Genomic DNA, 17,468 nt, shown 5'->3' with positions numbered 1-17,468 from the left:
TGCATGGCATGCTATGAAACTATTAGATAAGAGTAATTATAGGTTTGGTCTCAACAGCAAGCAATTACTCTGGAGGGGAAATGCCCACTTTTTAAGCAGAATAAACTCTTTCTAGGATTTGCCTTCTGTCTACCATCCTAAGGACAGTAACTCTGAAAAAACAAATAAACAAAAACCTCATGAAAATCAAACCCAAACCAACATCAACCCAAATCATTCCCCTTCCAAAGTTGAGAAAAGTGCCTTGGGATGTCTGCTCTTCTGGTATGGGATTAAGGGTTGTATTGTTATGATATTCAAAAAGTAAAGATTCTTGGTGATTTCTCCCATGTATATAAACCTGGTGAGGGGATTCTCTCTGCAAATAGAAGTTATAAGTCTAACAACTGCTAATATGTTTTGGTCTGCATATGTTATAAGTAGAATGTCCGTACAGTGCAATCTTCTTAGGACAGTATATTTTTATCTAATCTACCTTTTTAAAAGGTGATTTTTTTCCCCCAACACATAAATTTGCTTTATATAAGAGACTTCCTATAAAAACTCATGTACAGAATCAGGAAAAAAATCCTTTTGCAGGCCACATGTCTTTCTGATATGTAAAATATGGTTTTAGTGTTCATAAATCAAAGATCTTTATCATACAAAAAAAAAAAAAAAAAGAGGATGAGACTTCTGAGTGTCTCAGTGGTTGAGTGCCTGCCTTTACACCCAGGGTGTGATCCTGGAGTCCCAGGATCGAGTCCCACATTGGGCTCCCTGCATGGTGCCTGCTTCTCTCTGGCTATGTCTCTGCCTTTCTCTGTGTGTCTCTCATGAATAACTAAATAAAATCTTTTTAAAAAAAGGAGGAGGCTAAGTGGGCCGTGGTAGGGAGGGAGGGAGTCCCTATAAGTGAAATGAAGGATGAAGAAGAAGCCTGTATAGTACTCAAACCCCATTACTGCCCTGCAGTGGGTTTTAAGGAGGTAAACAGCAGAACACCAACCAGGCACCACAGTTCTTGCCCCCACACTAATACTGGTGTGGGATAGTCCCATATAGAAAACAATCCATGATTTATATGTGGAGGAGCTATTCTTCACCTCAAGCAAACAGGCTGCCGTAGCAGGGAAGAAATACACTTTATTGGGTATTTTTCAGAAGCATATTCCCACTGAGGGAGAATCATACCTTCAGCATGTTCAAAGATTTATCAGATAGCATAAAGGTCAGAAAGTATTAGAGCAACAGAAATGCAGTAGATGAACTGTGGGAGTTATTCTTTCAGCAGCTGCAGCTGGTGAGATGGAGACCTCTCTGTAATTAGGATACTAACTCTGTTTCAGAGTAGTCCATGGTGTAATGAAGAAGGGACACGGGAGAGGATCAGAAGACAAAATGGAGTCTGTGTGATGACAAAGGAGGAGACTCTGGTTAGAGCCAGTCTGGGCTCAGCCCTGGTAGCTCCTGACCCTGGATTTCATCCCAGCTCAATGGGCAGGATTTGGTAATTAACCTGCAACCTCCTCATAACTGTACTGTATGGCTTCTCCATACCTGTCTCCTGTTCATGGTTGTTTATGTTACCTATGCATAGTTATGTCTATACTGCGACTTTGGTTCCCCTCAACCTGCGAAAAGAGACCCGTCTTCTCCGAGTGCTGAATTAAAAGAACTCTTTAGTTGTGGTTAAGGAGATGCACCTGGTATTTGCTGCTAATGGCTACAGGTGGTTGTAGCCATCACAGAATGCTGCCGAACCTCTGCCCACTCTACTAATGTGAAAACTCATCAATGAGCAAAGGATGGGCTGTCAACTGCAAGGGTTTAAATATCCTAAAATGACTACATGGACAATGAGAGTAGAGATCAACTCCTCAATTTTGCAGGTGTGTGCTATGAAATTCATCCTTTCCTGTGACTTGCTTTTGAGTCCCAGACATTTCTTCATTTTATCAGACAGAAAGACGAGTTTAGTTCTTTTATCGATCTTACGTAAAAAGGTGACTATAATTGCCTCCAATGAGACTTTAAATTTTAGAAGAAATGGCCAATATCTTAAACGATGTCTTAAATGCTCTCCCATCATGTCTAACAGGGCCAGAACAGTTTTACAATTGCCCCTCCTTCTCTCCCAGGATCATCTGAAGGTAAGACAATATACCTCTAACCGTTTCTTGAGTTATTTGGAAGAGAATGTTCTGTAAGTCCAAGGAATGCTAGGATTTCTATGCTTCCACAAAGACTTTTATTGGATTCACAGGGATAATTAACGTGTTCCTCTGCCCCTCTCACTGCCTATCAGGATCTCTCTTTACCTCTTAAAATGTTGTTAATATTCTCTCAAGGTGCACACTTCACTGCCACATATAAAATTGCTTAATGCTAATGAAATTGCAAAAGGCTTTGCCCTAACAATTTCAATCATACTATTAAATGTAATTAATGAAATATGAGACAAAAGGAATAGTTCCCAGAATTCAGCCTAGGTATATCTAGGGCAGAACATCTGCAAATATTTGAGGCCATGTGTTCCAGCAGGAGGTACTTGGGCTAATCGTTCTTAGAGCAAAAAAATCTTGCGGCCAAGAGGATTTGTATTAGAGGTGTTTAGGTACAACCAATCAGGCGTTCTTTTGATGGTGCTGTTAAAGGGGCTCTAGGAAATCACCCCAGGGAGGCAGCAGGCTGGACAGAAGGCAGTGGTTGACCTGCCGGTTGTCTAAAACGGTGAGCTGAAGGCCACATGCATGTCAGCGGACCACAAACACGCAGGCATGCTGCTCTTGCCTCCCACCTAGCCTTCTTCCTAAGGTGCAGGCTACATTGCTGGGTACCATCCCCCTTCCAGGCGGTCTTTGGTGAACATCACATACGGATTTCAACGAGATACCAATGCTTCTGAGAAGAAGAGCCTGGTGCTTCCAGGACCGGCCTGGCACATTGCTGCCTGGCCCAAGTCTTACTACTTACTAAAGAGCAATGCCTCTGCAGAGTTACCTGTTCAAAACTGGCATGTGGTAGGAACGGTCCTTACCCTGTTTGGGATTTGGCTGTCTCTCACTGGGAACAACACAGTACTGAAATTAGCTTTCTTTACAGTCCGGGCAGAAAGCAAATTACTGTGTTTTGTTCATCTTAGTTGGTGTTTGAAAAAAGCGTGGATGGAATGCTTTAAGATAGGCCATATGCACCTTGGTTTACCCAAGCCCTCCACTTCCTATTGTGTAACATTGGCTAGGCTCACCCTTGCACATTTTCATGACCCACCTGCTCCCACTGGCATCTGACCTCTATTCTAGAAGCAATGATGTGCCTTGCAGCATCTTTTCTTAGTAATTATAAATATTACTGTCTTCTCTTTATGCGATTAGCTAAGCAGCTGGGAGTTAATTATTAAGCACCTACTATGTGCCTGCAATGCTAGATGCAGGACACTCTCTGAGAAAGAAGTGAGGACACTTTCTGTCTTCTAGAAGCTAGCTCTCTTGTTCATGCCCTGGCATGTCAGTACTCTCTCTGCTAAAAATACAGACTGCATTCCCAGCAAACCTTCCCCGAGTCCTTACGCAGAAAGTGACCACAATCTCAATTCTTTCCTCTCCCCTCAAAAGATAAGCTCCTTACACCGCACATGAGTTTAAGCATCGACATTATTCTACAGGACTACGAAGACTTAGGTATTCATATTTACAGTCCAGGCAGGGAAAAGAGGGGGAAAACCAACCCAAATCTAGGAGGTAATAGAAAAAGAAGAGAACAAAACACACGTTAATACACTCACTCTTAAAAATAGGGGAAAACCAACTGGGAAACTTTCATTTTCTTCTTGGATGTCTATTAAAAAAAATCCCATGTGACACGTGTATCTATGGAAACCTTCGTTATCTCAAAGATAGTGAGGTACTAAAGGCCGTTGTTGCCATGGAACAAGCAGTATTTGCTTTTTATTCTATTGCACAATATCTAATTACAGAGACCCTGATAAAATTATGCATTCCTAAGCACAAATTAAGGCCATTCTACAGGAGCCTCCATGCACATACTTTATTTGTCAAATTTCATTAAAAACAAAAATCAGGGATGACTCTGCAGAGTCTTAGGGATAAGAAGACTAACTAGATTCAGCCCCTTCCAAGATGGAAATTCTCAGAAACCTGTAGCTGGGGCTGTTGTAGGGTCCCAGGTGAAAGGGCAGTTCACTTGGATTATTCTCCCATGAAAGCCCAAGTGAGAACTCTAATGCTACTTTTCCCACTGGACTGTTGCACAGGACACAGATTTAAAAATCATTCTCTTTGTTTCCTTTTGGAATACAATAATCAATTTACTGGCAAGGAAGGAAGACTGTGCTGCTCTTTTAAAAAGATAACCTGTTACAGATACAATTGGTACTCCTTCTGCAGTAGGAATGCTTCTGTCTGTGGCTTTATACTTTTACTACATACTTCTACTTCTCTAAACATGTGTACTGTTTTTTAACATAGCTCTATATGTAGCACTTCGAAAATTGGGCATATTAGTTTCAAGATGCATGTGTGTACATGTGTGTAGAATTAATTTAATTGTTGTGTATTTTATCATATTGATCCCCCCTCCTCCCATTGCTGAACATTCTTGTTGCTTTTCAATTTCTGCTCTTCCAGTGTTGCAACGAACAGCCTAACAACTAACAAGCTAGTCCTACCACTGCCTCTGCCATTTCCTTTATCCTGTCCTTCTTCTGGAACAAGTGGATTGCAGGATACTTCATCCTCTGGTACACTACCTTCTGTCCATTGTTAGTACCTATAAGGATTTCTTACTACCTTTTGTCCATTGTCAGTACCTATAAGGATTTCTTACTACCTTTTGTCCATTGTCAGTACCTATAAGGATTTCTCTTAAAGACTTCAGATTGGAGTATAGTTAATTTTAAGAGAACCCGTTTCCAGATCCCTAACTCCCATATGTGTTATCTGCTGAAACCAAACTTTTGAGAACATCCCTGATGTAAAAACCTCCATAATGGCAAATAAAGAAGCCATGTGCACTTGTTCTGGAAGTAGCTACTTCTCTAGTTAGGGAATAGAGATCCAGTCTGGAGTTTTGAGTTTCCTCCTGTTTACACATATTCCTGGTAAGAGTGAAGCATGATGTTTTAGCTTGTGTTGCAATGGTCTGAATTTAGATATATTGTCAATTGGTGCAAATTTTGACAATTTTTGCTCACTGAAAATATAGTGAGCCTATCCCATCTCTCAACTTATCTTTAGAGAATATAACTTTCTTGAGTCACGTGCAGACAAAGCAAAGAGAGCATCAGGGGGATATATTGATAGCAGCAGCACTTTATGTTCGTGTTGTGACAACTTTGCAGAGGGGCTTGAAGCTCTATGCTGTAACATCTACCTAAGTCCTCTCTTCTAGCTACCCACCTACCTTGGAATCAGAACTTAGAAGTGATCCAGTTGTCCCAGGGACATGTACTAACACATTTATTAAAATTAAAAAATAAAAAGAAGTCTGACTTGTTCTATCAGAAAATGAGTCTACTTTGGTGGTTTTGACAGTGAAGACTGGTTTTGCTAATTGGGTTATCCAGTGCACGTTTCCATAATTTGAGGAAGATAAATCTGTTGCTCCAAGCTTTTTTTTTTCTTTTTAAGATTTATTTTATTTATTTGAGAGAGAGACAGCAAGAGCAAGTGGGGTAAGGAGCAGAGAGAGAGGGAGAATCTCAAGCAGATTCCCCACTGAGTGCAGAGCCCAACAGGGAGCGGGAGGTGAGGGCCTTGATCTCAGGACCCTGAGCCCATATCAAGAGTCAGCTACTTAACTGACCGAGCCGCCCAGGTGCCCTGGTCCCAAGGTTTTTTTTTTTTTTTTTTTAATTTTTTTAAATTTATTTATGATAGTCACACAGAGAGAGAGACAGAGAGAGGCAGAGACATATAGGCAGAGGGAGAAGCAGGCTCCATGCACCGGGAGCCCGACGTGGGATTCGATCCCGGGTCTCCAGGATCGCGCCCTGGGCCAAAGGCAGGCGCCAAACCGCTGCGCCACCCAGGGTTCCCGGTCCCAAGGTTTTTATACGAATATATTTAAAGCATAAAAGTGTTTTCTAAAAAACAAAAAACAAAAAATTCTATGGGCAAAGATGGATTGATGTGAACAACAGTTTGATTTTCCCCAACTTTTCCCAAGTATATTTAGTGAAATAAATCACCTCAAGGAGAAAATGAGTAACAAGTATCATCCATGTGAAATACTTGTACATGTGTACAAGAACAAATGTAGCCAGAACATTTCTTGCTTTCAGAATAAGCAATAAAGAATTTGCTGGGCAATCTCCCTGCAACTCTGCTATGGAATATAAGTCTGGAAAAAAGTTGATTGGCTTAGGTAATATGATAACATGGATTACTATAGATGAGTTACCAACTACAGGAATAAAATAGTCTATTTACCTATTTTTCTTTTCTTTCTTTATTTTTTTTTTCTTTTTAAGTTTTTATTTTAATTCTAATTAGTTAACATATGGTGTTATATTAGTCTCAGATATATAATATAGTGAGTAATTCAACACTTCCATATATCACCTGGTACTCATGAGAGGTGCACTCCCTAATCCCCATCACCTTAAAATAGTCTATTTAAATAGTTCTTTTATTGCTATACACTAGGAATCTAACCAGCTAAGAATAAAGGGCATCACCTCTACTGGTAATCGGTCTTCTAAGTACAATTTGCAAATGCAACCCCAAATCGGATCACTGGATGACAAACTGACATGAAGTATACAGGATGTACCATGGAAGGTACCTGTCTGCTTGGGTGATGTTGCCCTGAGGCCGGCATGTCAGCAGTGATGGTGGGAGGAGGGTCTTTGAAGGAATCCTAGTACTGGTTTCACCATGACTGGCTGAGTAATCTGCAGTAGGTCACTTCCTCTCCCCGGGCCTCAGTTTCCCCAAGTATAAAATGATGGGGCTGGAGCACATATTCTCCTGAGGTTCCCTCATGTCATCTTGGCCTTGGACCATCCAATAGGGCTCCAATATGTCTACGAGCCCTAGAGCAGTACTTCCCCCAGGACCGTTGGTCTGGGTCTTGAATTGTCAGCATACCCATACCCTACCTACAGCTGGACCATGTGATTATGGCTTCCCTTCCTGAGAACTTGTAAAAACCTTCCTGGCAGAGATTTTAGGTATAAATGGGTAACACACTGATTCAGCCCCTAAGATACAACCTCAGGTACCTCACAGTAACCTGAGTTTGCCAGAAAGAAGCAGCCGCACTCTCTTTAATCCTCATTGAGAGCTTCCTTTTGCAGAACCTGGGCTTCCTAACAGTGGTGAAGAAGAATGAAACATAGATCAGTGCTTTCAGGGATCAATAAATATTTATTTTGCTCCCTTGCCAATGTTCTTATGTTTTATTCTAGATACCCTAAGAGAAAAAAATTAGCTAATAAGGGTATTTGTGGCAGATGATACAAATAGCCCTTGTTTGCTGTGCACGTATTATAGTAATGTTCAGGGAGTTTCTCAAAGCATGCCCTCTCCTCTGGGAACTCTTTGGGGAGGTGGGGTCAGGGTGAGCAGGGAGGTAGCAATAGGTTGACATGGATCTCTCTGTGTACAACAGAGCAGGTAAGTTTGCAGGCTCCAAGTCGGCTGCCTTGGTTCAAATCTGGCTTTGGGCACTTGCTGGCTGTGTGGCTGGGCTGGCTAAGTGATTGACTCTCTCTGAGCCTCATTTCCTCCATCTGTAAATTGAAACAGCCTCATTGGGTTCTTGTGAGGATGGCATGAAATACAAAATGAAAACACACCCAACCTAGGGATGAACAGAGTAAGGACTGAAGTATTATTTTTACTATATTTTAATCCTGGCATGCCTTCGATTTCAGGCATCTTTGAAAGTGATTCCACTGACTTATTTAGCAGAAAAATCCAGCAGTCAAAGCTGTCATTCATCACAGTAATTAACACTGAATTTTCTTTCTCCCTCGGAATTTTTTTCCATTATAAAATGGAAAGCCAAATCAAATTTGCTCAGCTAATTTTGGCCTGAGAGGTATACTTAGGATGCTCAACATTTGCCTTACAGGTCAGGCTTATCGGTTCACACTTGTTAGTGTGAAAAACTCCTTTCCTATCACTGCTTCTGCCACTTCCCTTATCCTGTCTTTCTTCTGGAACAAGTGGACTTGCAAGATACTTTACCCTATGATTTGGCAAACACACTTGTTCTGAGAGAGAGTTCCGCCTATGTGCATGACAGAGGGCTACAGACGTTGGAAGGTTTATCGGAGAAAACCTTTCTTCTGCAGGTGCCAGGGCATGGAGAGCAGGACCTCTGTTGGCTGTCCCCTTTCTAATTGGGACTGTCCCACCATTTCCGAACTACGGCTCTTAGGACACCAGAATAAACGTAAGAGGATGGTACTATATTTATCAGCCCTTTGGACAGACTGAAAAATATGCCTACTGAATGAGGAGCAGCACGACTTTTAGGACATGGTTGGATAGAGGCAGCGAGTTTGTTTAATACAGAGTTATCTAAAATTCTCTGAAATTATCATGATAAAATTTGTTTCATGCAGAAATTCCAGAGTCTTAAAAGAAGTTGGCCCATGGATGATTAGGAATAGAGCAAATCTGTTTCAAGATTTGGAGGCCCGTTTTTTTATATAATAAATGTTGAGTAATGTCTATATGCTATAAGCTGGCATACAGAAAGCAAAGGTTTTTCAAAATAAGACTTGAATTGATACAATTCAGTTGGTAAGAGTTTGTCCTCTAAAGACTGGGTTCAAATCCTAGTTCTGTCACTTGCTACCAGAATGACCTTGAACATGTTTCCTGTGAAGTGAATATAGCTCCTCATTCCTTTCCTGTCTTCTGGGTCAGCCCCTCACTTGTTTAGGCTCCTCCCAAGGCCCCAGAAATACGTTCACTGGGTCAAATATCTTGTGCAATACGTAAAAATAATATATATTAACTGTAATCCATCCATTAACCATTTCTTTCTGCTCTCTCTCTTACGTTGAGTAGCACTGGAGTGCCGTGGGCATTTCTGGGATCCAGCTGTGGGGAGGTTGAGTTGGGAATAATCTACTTTGGATGAAGTGCAAGTCATCTCCATGTTTTTTTGCAGTCATCTCCATGTTTTATTAAATCACTGCTAGCTGTCCTGGGCTGCTAACGGCCAACTCATCTAGTGTTAAGACATGGGCCAGGGCCCGAGGTCATACCATGACACGAACATCTTAGAGGTCCTGGTCCCAGAGATATGTGAGGAGTAGAGGAAAAAAAAAAATATGGGCCAGAAGCTAGTCTATGGGAAAAAATTTCAAATCCTACAGCTCATATCTGGGAAAGAAGTGAGAAAAAAAGTGATAATAATTTAAAAAGCTTATACGATATTACTAATTTTGAGCTATGAAGAAAAGAGACTTTCAAAATACTTTTAATAATAATTAACAGGTTTAGCTCAAGCGTGTTAGAGGGAAGACCGAAGTATCTTTCTATTTTCTTCATAGAAAATGCTAGTATGCAATAATTGTTATATGAAGAAACAACCAACGAATATGCAGCTAAATACATACAGAAAAAAGAACTGCAAATGCCTATCAGTCAGATAATAAAATTATGTGATTTTTCTGGACTTTGTGTTTTTTTTTTTAAAAGTTTTGTTGTGGGGATGCCTGGGTGACTCAGTCAGTTAAGCTTCTGCCTTCAGCTGGAGTCATGATCTTGGGGTCTTGGGATTGAGTTTCCGATCGGGCTCCTTGCTCAGCGGGGAGCCTTCTTCTCCCTCTGCCAGCTGCTCCCCCTGCTTGTGCTCACTCTCCCTCTCTCTCTCTGATAAATAAAATCTTTAAAAAAGTGCTATTGTGTTTTCTTTTCTTGATCCAAACAAGCACTATCTTTCATAACTAATTTTGAACTTTACCTCTCTACAGCAGGGTATCCCAGACTGTATGAGCCACAGACCCCACAGGCTGTGGGTCTGCCCCTTGCTATCTCACAGCTTCTCTGCCATGGCAAGAAAGTGGAGGAAGCTCAGCTGGAAGGGGTGGAGAAACCAGGCAGTGCAGCTAATTCTGAGGCTCAGGTAATGATCTACATAAGAGAAAATGTGAGCTTGATGTTGGTTTCCTCTGCAATGTACAATGGACATTTGTCTTCCTGCTATGAGGCTGACCACATAAACTGTCCCTTCTGAAGGTTGAAGATAATTGAACATCAGTGATTTCTTATGGATCAAATATTTGGAATAAAAAAATTCAATCCAATGAAAGAAAAGTACATTCTCCCTCCATGAACATCATCTTGCTTGCCTCTCACAGGGCAGTTCTCAATATTTTATCTGGATTTCTTCAAAGTGCTGCAGTCTTGGTCTTTATAATCTTTTCCTGAGGTCGAACAGGGGCTTCCTTTGTATTTGCGAAATATTAATTCTTAACCTTGTGCCAAGAAGGGTGTCTGCTATATTATATCCTGTATTTTTTTCCTTTCTGAAATATTTGATTAAAAATATGAAATAGGGGCACCTGGGTGGCTCAGTCAGGTGAGTGTCTGACTCTTGGTTTTGGCTCAGGTCATGATCTTGGAGTCATGGGATTGAGCTCCTCATCGGGCTCCACTCTCAGTGGGGAGTTTGCTGGAGATTCTCTCTCTCTCTCTCCTTTTCCCTCTGCCTTTTCCCCTGCTCGTGTGCACATGCTCTGTCTCTTTCAAAACAATACATAAATCTCTAAGAAAAACAAAGGTAAAATAGATGAGGTGAAATAGATAAAGGGGATTAAGAGGTATAAACTTCCAGTTATAAATGAAATAAGTCACGGAGATGAAAAACAAGTATAGCATAGGAAATAGTAATATTGTAACAATGTTGTATGTGACAGATGATGACTATACTTAATGTGGTGAGCACTGAGTGATGTATAGAATTGTTGAATTGATATGTAGGAAGAAAATATATATACCAGAAGTCTTATTTTTTATTTTTAAAGAGAGTACTCCCTTGAGAGAGAAAATTGACAGGCAGCAGAAACTTCTCTGTTCTACTGGGGTGGGCAGATCATGAAGCTGGGGCTTGCCATGCAGAGTTTAAAGCCAAACCTCAGGAGATCGTGACTTTCCACAAGCAGTGAGGGCTCCCCCTGCCCCATACGTCCATCTATCAGGGTGCTGGCCAGCTGGGGAGGAAGTGAAATGGCTCAGAAATAGGAGCTGAGGATGTTGTTGTTAATAGTTAATAGTTAGTGAGTATTGACAACTTGCAATGAGAAGCCACATGGCAGGACAGATTAGCTCCAGCCCTTGTCCAAGCACACAGCCAGCCAGAAAGTGGATGGCAATCCTTTTGTTACAAATACCTACGGACAACTGAGTGAAATAATGAAATAAATAAGAAGATTACTAAGTGAGTCAGCTCTGGCAAGTAGTAAACATTTTCAGGTTGATGAGCTTCATCTTATATAAGAGTTAATGTGAATGAAGATGATTTATAATGGGTCTGCACATTGTTTCAGAGGAACGTTCATGGACTTGATGGCGGGGATGGTAAATTTAACCTTCTGAGTCCTAATAATGTTCTGTTTTACAGATGAGCTCAAGGCTTGTCATATTCTAGACCTGGAAAGCATAAATGGTATTATCTTTGTATACACAAATAAAAATCAATTCATTTTCCAAATGCTTAACTCATTCAGGAAGAGACACACACGAATAGATCTCAGCTAAATCAACAATGTTAGCAAAGCTTTTTTCACTTATCAAATCAGGATATATTAGGTTCAATAAAGGTACTTGACTTATAAATCTACAAATAAACAGTTATTTTCCTAAGCAGCATTTTGATTTATCATCTGAAACTACATTTCCTGTTTGTTTATAATGGCTTTTTGTAACTTGCCCCTTAAACAGAGGGATGTAGTACATCTGTAAACAAAAAAATCTCAATAAACTATATTTTCTACATGATGAAAGGACTACATCTTCTTCCTGTGTAAATGATCACAGAACAGAAATGCTAACTAGAAACATTTTCTCCATAGTATTTTTGAAGGAACACCAGAGACTATTTTTGCTTATAGACTTAACTGCCTGAGAAAACACTAGAACACCAGATTTAAGCCTACTAGTTATTTACTGCAAACCATCTAGCAGCTTCCACTCCTGGAACATTTCTGGCTATGTGTGGAATCACTTTTCAAATCTACCAGGCTATTTCATACTAAGAGGGGGTAAGACAATTTTGGGTTTCTTATGCCCTGTGAATATAGCCATATCTTGAAACAGTTTCAGGCTCCCCCAACTCCTGTCCCCTAGCAACTCTGATAATCTGACCTGGCTAGGAAGGCTCAGAAGCTAGGGTTCCCTATCAAGCTGTTTACTTAACACATGTCACATCTAAAATAAGGATTGCTTTAGCTAAAAAAGCAAGTCATTTATAAGTGTGCATTTATAAGGGCAAAAGTCAAGGCAACTGTGCAAACCACTTGTCAACTTATTTAGAGGAAATTGTGTAATCAACTTAACATACCAGTTAGCCTTTACCTGCAAGGTCAAGCTCAGAGTTCCTGTATGTCACCACACTGGCCTATTAATCACTCTGCAGGAAATTCCACATTTTTCTTTAGATTAAACTATAGAAAGTGGAGTAGAGAGAATAGAGAGGATTTCTTTGCTTTTTCTGACTTGGTTGCTGTTTCATGATTTAAATTTTGTTTTATTTGCTTGCTACAGAATTTAAAATAGGTTCAAAATGATAAATTTCAATATGCATTGCTAAAGGAAGTTTTATCGTACAAAGGTAAATCTAGGTATTTGATGGCTGGGTGCCAACTTATTGCTGTAGATTCCAAGTAGAGATAGAAAGCGTTGACACTGTTGAACAAGTAACAGATCTTTCATTCCCGAAAAGAAAAAAAAGGATATAAGCTACTAAATTTAAAACCATTTCCCCTTCTTTCTTGTGCTGCCAAAGAAGCTCAGACATGTGATTTCTGAAGATATCCTAATTTGAAGCATGATTTTCTAAGAAAAAAAAAAAACACCTACAAATACCTTTTAAAATTTTTACTTAAAAATGTCTTTAGTTTACCTTCATTTTAAAACAGATTTATTAAGGGTTAAATCATACACCATGTAGTTTACCATACAGAGTATTAAATTCAATGGTTTTCAGTATACTTGACAAGTTGTACAACTACCACCACAATCAAGTTTAGAAATTTCTCCTCAGTCTAGAAGGAAATCCTATACCCAGTAGTAGTCACTCTTCATTTTTCATCAATCCCTCTAGTTCTAGGCAACTAGTAATCTACTTTCTGTCTCTACAGATTTTGGACATTTCATACAAATAGATTCATACAACACGTGGTCTTTTGTGACTGGCTTCTTTCACTCAGCATGTTTTCAAGGCTTCATTCCTTTTTATGGCTGAATAATATGCTGCATTTTATTTATCCACTCATAAGTTGATGGACATTTGGGTTGTTTCTACTTCCTGCTATTTTTTTTAAAGATTTTATTTATTTATTCATGAGACACACACACACACACACACACACACACACACAGAGGCAGAGACACAAGCAGAGGGAGAAGCAGGCTCCATGCAGGGAGCCTGACGTGGGACTTGATCCTGGGACTCCAAGATTATGCCCTGGGCCAAAGGCAGGTGCCAAACCACTGAGCCACCCAGGGATCCCCTACTTCCTGCTATTATGGATAATGTTACCATGAACATTCACATACCAGTTTTTATGTGAATGTGTATTTTCATTTCTCTTGAGTATATATACCTGGGAACAGAAATCCTGGATCATATGACAGTTCTATTTTTACTGTTTTCTAAAGCGACCACATCCTTTTACATTCTTATAAGCAGTGCAGGAGGCTTCTGATGTCTTCATATCCTTGTCAACACTTGTTATTGTCTGTCTTTTTAATTTTATCCATCTAGCAGGTACGAAGTGATATCTCACTGTAGTTCAAATATTTTTTAAAGAAAATGTTCACAGAAAATTTCTGCATTGTTTTCCCACCACCAGTACTATGAATGCCACCTGTTCTATGGTTGTGGTATCTTAGATGACAGACAGGATGGAAGGAAGTACAGGAAACAGAAAGCTCAAAAGAAGATAGCCCAGAGACTTTGGATGATCAGGGTCTTATCTTGAATCTACATTGTTCTGAATTTCCACACATTTATTTATTTATTTTTCCACACATTTAACAACACAAAATGATGAAAACATTACCAAAGGCCATTCAAACGTATAACTTCTTTTGTTGTTGTTTGGCACTTTCTTTGCATGACTTACTTTAGAAGAACAAATTAAGTCTTAATTGCAATGTGTAATTTAAAAAAAAATTATTAATTTTGCTTCTGAAGAGCCATCTGTAGCTACTGTGCTATTTGAATAGCTTCCATGCTTACATTTCCACTTTCTAGGGGGCTTGGACCCAGCAACAAGAAAGATAATCCTCCTTTGTGGACATTCCCACAGTTAACTCCACTCACATCTGGATGTCAGTTCAATAGTCCACTGTTATTCAAACAATTTGTAATCACACATACTGTGTGTCAGCTAACAAGCCAGGGTGTATGGCTTTTCAGTACGCCGTAGCATGCAGCACGCACAATTTACAAATAAAATAAAAATCTACAGTAAAGACAACGGCACATTCTTTGTTGGACAGCTGAGTAAAAAGAGCGTCTCTGTTGAAAGACAAGACATCACTTGTTATTTTGACGGTAAATGAAAAGAGGTCCAGAAAACCATATTTCATCTGTTAAGTCTCTTAACATGGGAAAGTCCCATATCTGTAGCAATGAATAATCTAGGGCCATATGTTTCTCTAAGCTGGGCTTGAAGCAGGGATGGCCAACCACCAGCAGTACGAAATGCAGCTGACGAAATTCGACAGCCTTATCCCCCTAAGTCATGGTAGACTGGGGAGAACAGGAAGATGGACATCCTCATCATGGTCAATTGTTTTTCTCATTACTTTCAGCTGCGAGGATGTAGGGAGGGAGGAACTGAGTTTAGTTCCCCAAGTGGCTGAGTAACAGTTTTGGAAACAAAGGGTCTGATAAGGCCAGAGGAAGTGAGGTTGAGCTTGTCCTGAGAAAAAAAGGGCTGGAGAGAGTCTTTCCACACGCACAGCCACTAAGACCCCAGACATGTATGACAAGGTGGCAGAAATAGCTTGCCGATGACCGATCATCGTGGAACACGAAGGTGTTGGAAAATGCAAGCAGGGGTGCAGCTGTGCAACATTCCACCTGCCCCGGCTGATTGGCGGCACGGTGGCCTCTGCCCCCGAGGAGCTGCCTGTGTCACTGGGAATCCAGAGCCCAATCAGAGCAAGTTCAGGCTATGGAACACACAGTGAGGCACCAATGTGGGCTAAGTTGGCTAGGTCATTGCTTCATTCCATAAGGACACAGGGACCAGATGATAAAGCATTTCTTATCCATGAGGTTTTGTTCCCCAGGCCTTCCCCACTGGCTTTTTGCCCATGATGCCATAACTTGACTCCCAGGCTCTGCTGAAAGCTTCTTAGTAGAGGACAGCCCCAAGTCCAAGGTAAACACAGTTCTGTCATCTTGTAAACTCAACAACCTTGTAAGAAAATAACCATTATGATCCAGGTGGCTCAGGAGAGGAAGAAACTGTCACTACTTAATCAGGATCGGGGAGACAAGATTCGTTTCATATTGAACTTCACATGTTTTGATAACCCTCCCTCCGTGAATTATCAATGCCTTTAATATTTGAGGTGTCTAGCCATCCCCATCCCCCCCCCCCCCCCCCCCCCCCGGCCCAGTTCATCAGGCATTCATGGAGAACCTACTAAGTGCCAAGAACTGTGCGGGATTCTGGAGCTTTAAGAAAAAGGGAACACAATACCTGCCCCTCAAGGTTCTCACAGCCCCAGGGGAGAGCCATGTCAGCAGAAGAACCTATAACATGAACTGATAAATGTGAGATCAAGGAGAATGAGGAGGCTGTTCTGGAAAGAATGGTTGTTCTGCCTGAGGGCCTGGGAGAGCTCCAAAGAGAAGGCGCCACCTCAGCGGGGTCTCGCAAGATGAGTGAGCTCTCCTTAGATGAGGAGAGGTGCATGAAGAACAGAACATCAGTGACCACTCTCCATGGTCCAACTCAGGCCCCCCCCCCCCCCGCCCCCGGAAGACAGTAACTCAGACTGGCTAGATATCAGGTGAGGAATTGAAATCCCTCCCATACCCCATTCTCAGCATCCAATCACTCCAACAACTGGCAAGGGAAAGAACTGGTTTGTGATGCAGTGAATAATCTAAAGCTCATTAACCAGATAGAACATTAATCTTGATCTCTGGACATTTGTGAACTTGTAGGGGGGCCTACACATCCATGTCTGGATTGGTCTGCTGGGAACAGAGCTCCATCTTGAGCTCTCTCCCTCACAGACACTGGAAGGCAACGATTCCATAGATCAGGTATCAAACCAACAATAAACAGGAAAAAACAAAAAGAATGGCAAGAAAAGTGACCTAGCAACAGAAAATCAATTTGTAATTTTTTTTTTGATCCCCAGAAGTATGTCCTGAAAGGGTAGGCGGCCACAGACAGCTTTAATTTACCAGATTACTGTAGGTCCCAGTGACCTTGCCAGTCATCTTCACATGGATGAAGTGCTCTTGTTCTATTTTGGAGGTACCACTGCGTTTCCCACCTAGAGGCTTTGCCTGGAGATCACAGAGCTAGATTGAGACCTTACGTGCCGTCCCTGCCACCCCCTGGGAATGTAGGCTCCTTGCTCACAATATACCTAAAATACTGCATGCCCCTGTCTAAGGCATCCCAGGGAACAGAAGATGGGAAAGAGACTTTCAAAATTCAGCCCTATTATTTTGCTAGAACATTTTCTTTCAGTTCACTTTTTATCATTTTTTAGTTATCTCCTTATGGGACAAAATGAATAATCCAAATCTCATTGGAATTTCTCTGTTTTAAAATAATTGTCAACTATTGAGCAGGTTTCTCTTTTGATCATGATAGAATCATAGAGCTCCAGGGGCCAGACAAGTCCTCTAAAACCACAGCACACTTGATGCTTATCTCCCCTATGATAAGCATCCTTGCCAAATATTTAGGAACTGTATGTATGAATACCTTCACCAACATCATCTCGCTACTCATTTTCCATTCAGGGCAGCTCTCTCAGAAAGTTTTCTTAATTTATGCCACAATATTGTTCCAGTAATTTCCACGCACTGGTCCTAGGTCAAGCCTTGGGGCCACAGAGACAGATCTCATCATATTTCTGTAGAGCAAACCCTTGTGAAAGTTGAAGAGGATTCATTATGGGACCCTCGTCACCATTTCTCACCTCTGAATGCATCCCAATCTGGAGAGGTGTCTCCAACTTTGGAATTTTTAAAAAAGATTTTATTTATTTATTTGAGAAAGAGAGTGACAGAGAGCACAA

At 40.9% G+C, this 17,468-nt stretch overlaps 1 protein-coding gene across 3 annotated transcripts in view; it reads right to left on the bottom strand.

The window, feature by feature from the left end:
- VTI1A (vesicle transport through interaction with t-SNAREs 1A) overlaps nucleotides 1-17,468 on the bottom strand; it is a 357,029-nt gene that overhangs the window by 71,131 nt on the left and 268,430 nt on the right. The gene's annotated exons all lie outside the window — the stretch shown is intronic.

This window comes from Canis lupus, chromosome 28, assembly GCF_011100685.1.
Source record: "Canis lupus familiaris isolate Mischka breed German Shepherd chromosome 28, alternate assembly UU_Cfam_GSD_1.0, whole genome shotgun sequence".
Lineage (NCBI taxonomy): Eukaryota > Metazoa > Chordata > Mammalia > Carnivora > Canidae > Canis > Canis lupus.
Note: the sequence above shows the minus strand (reverse complement) of the source record. Positions and strands in the feature narration are given on the sequence as shown.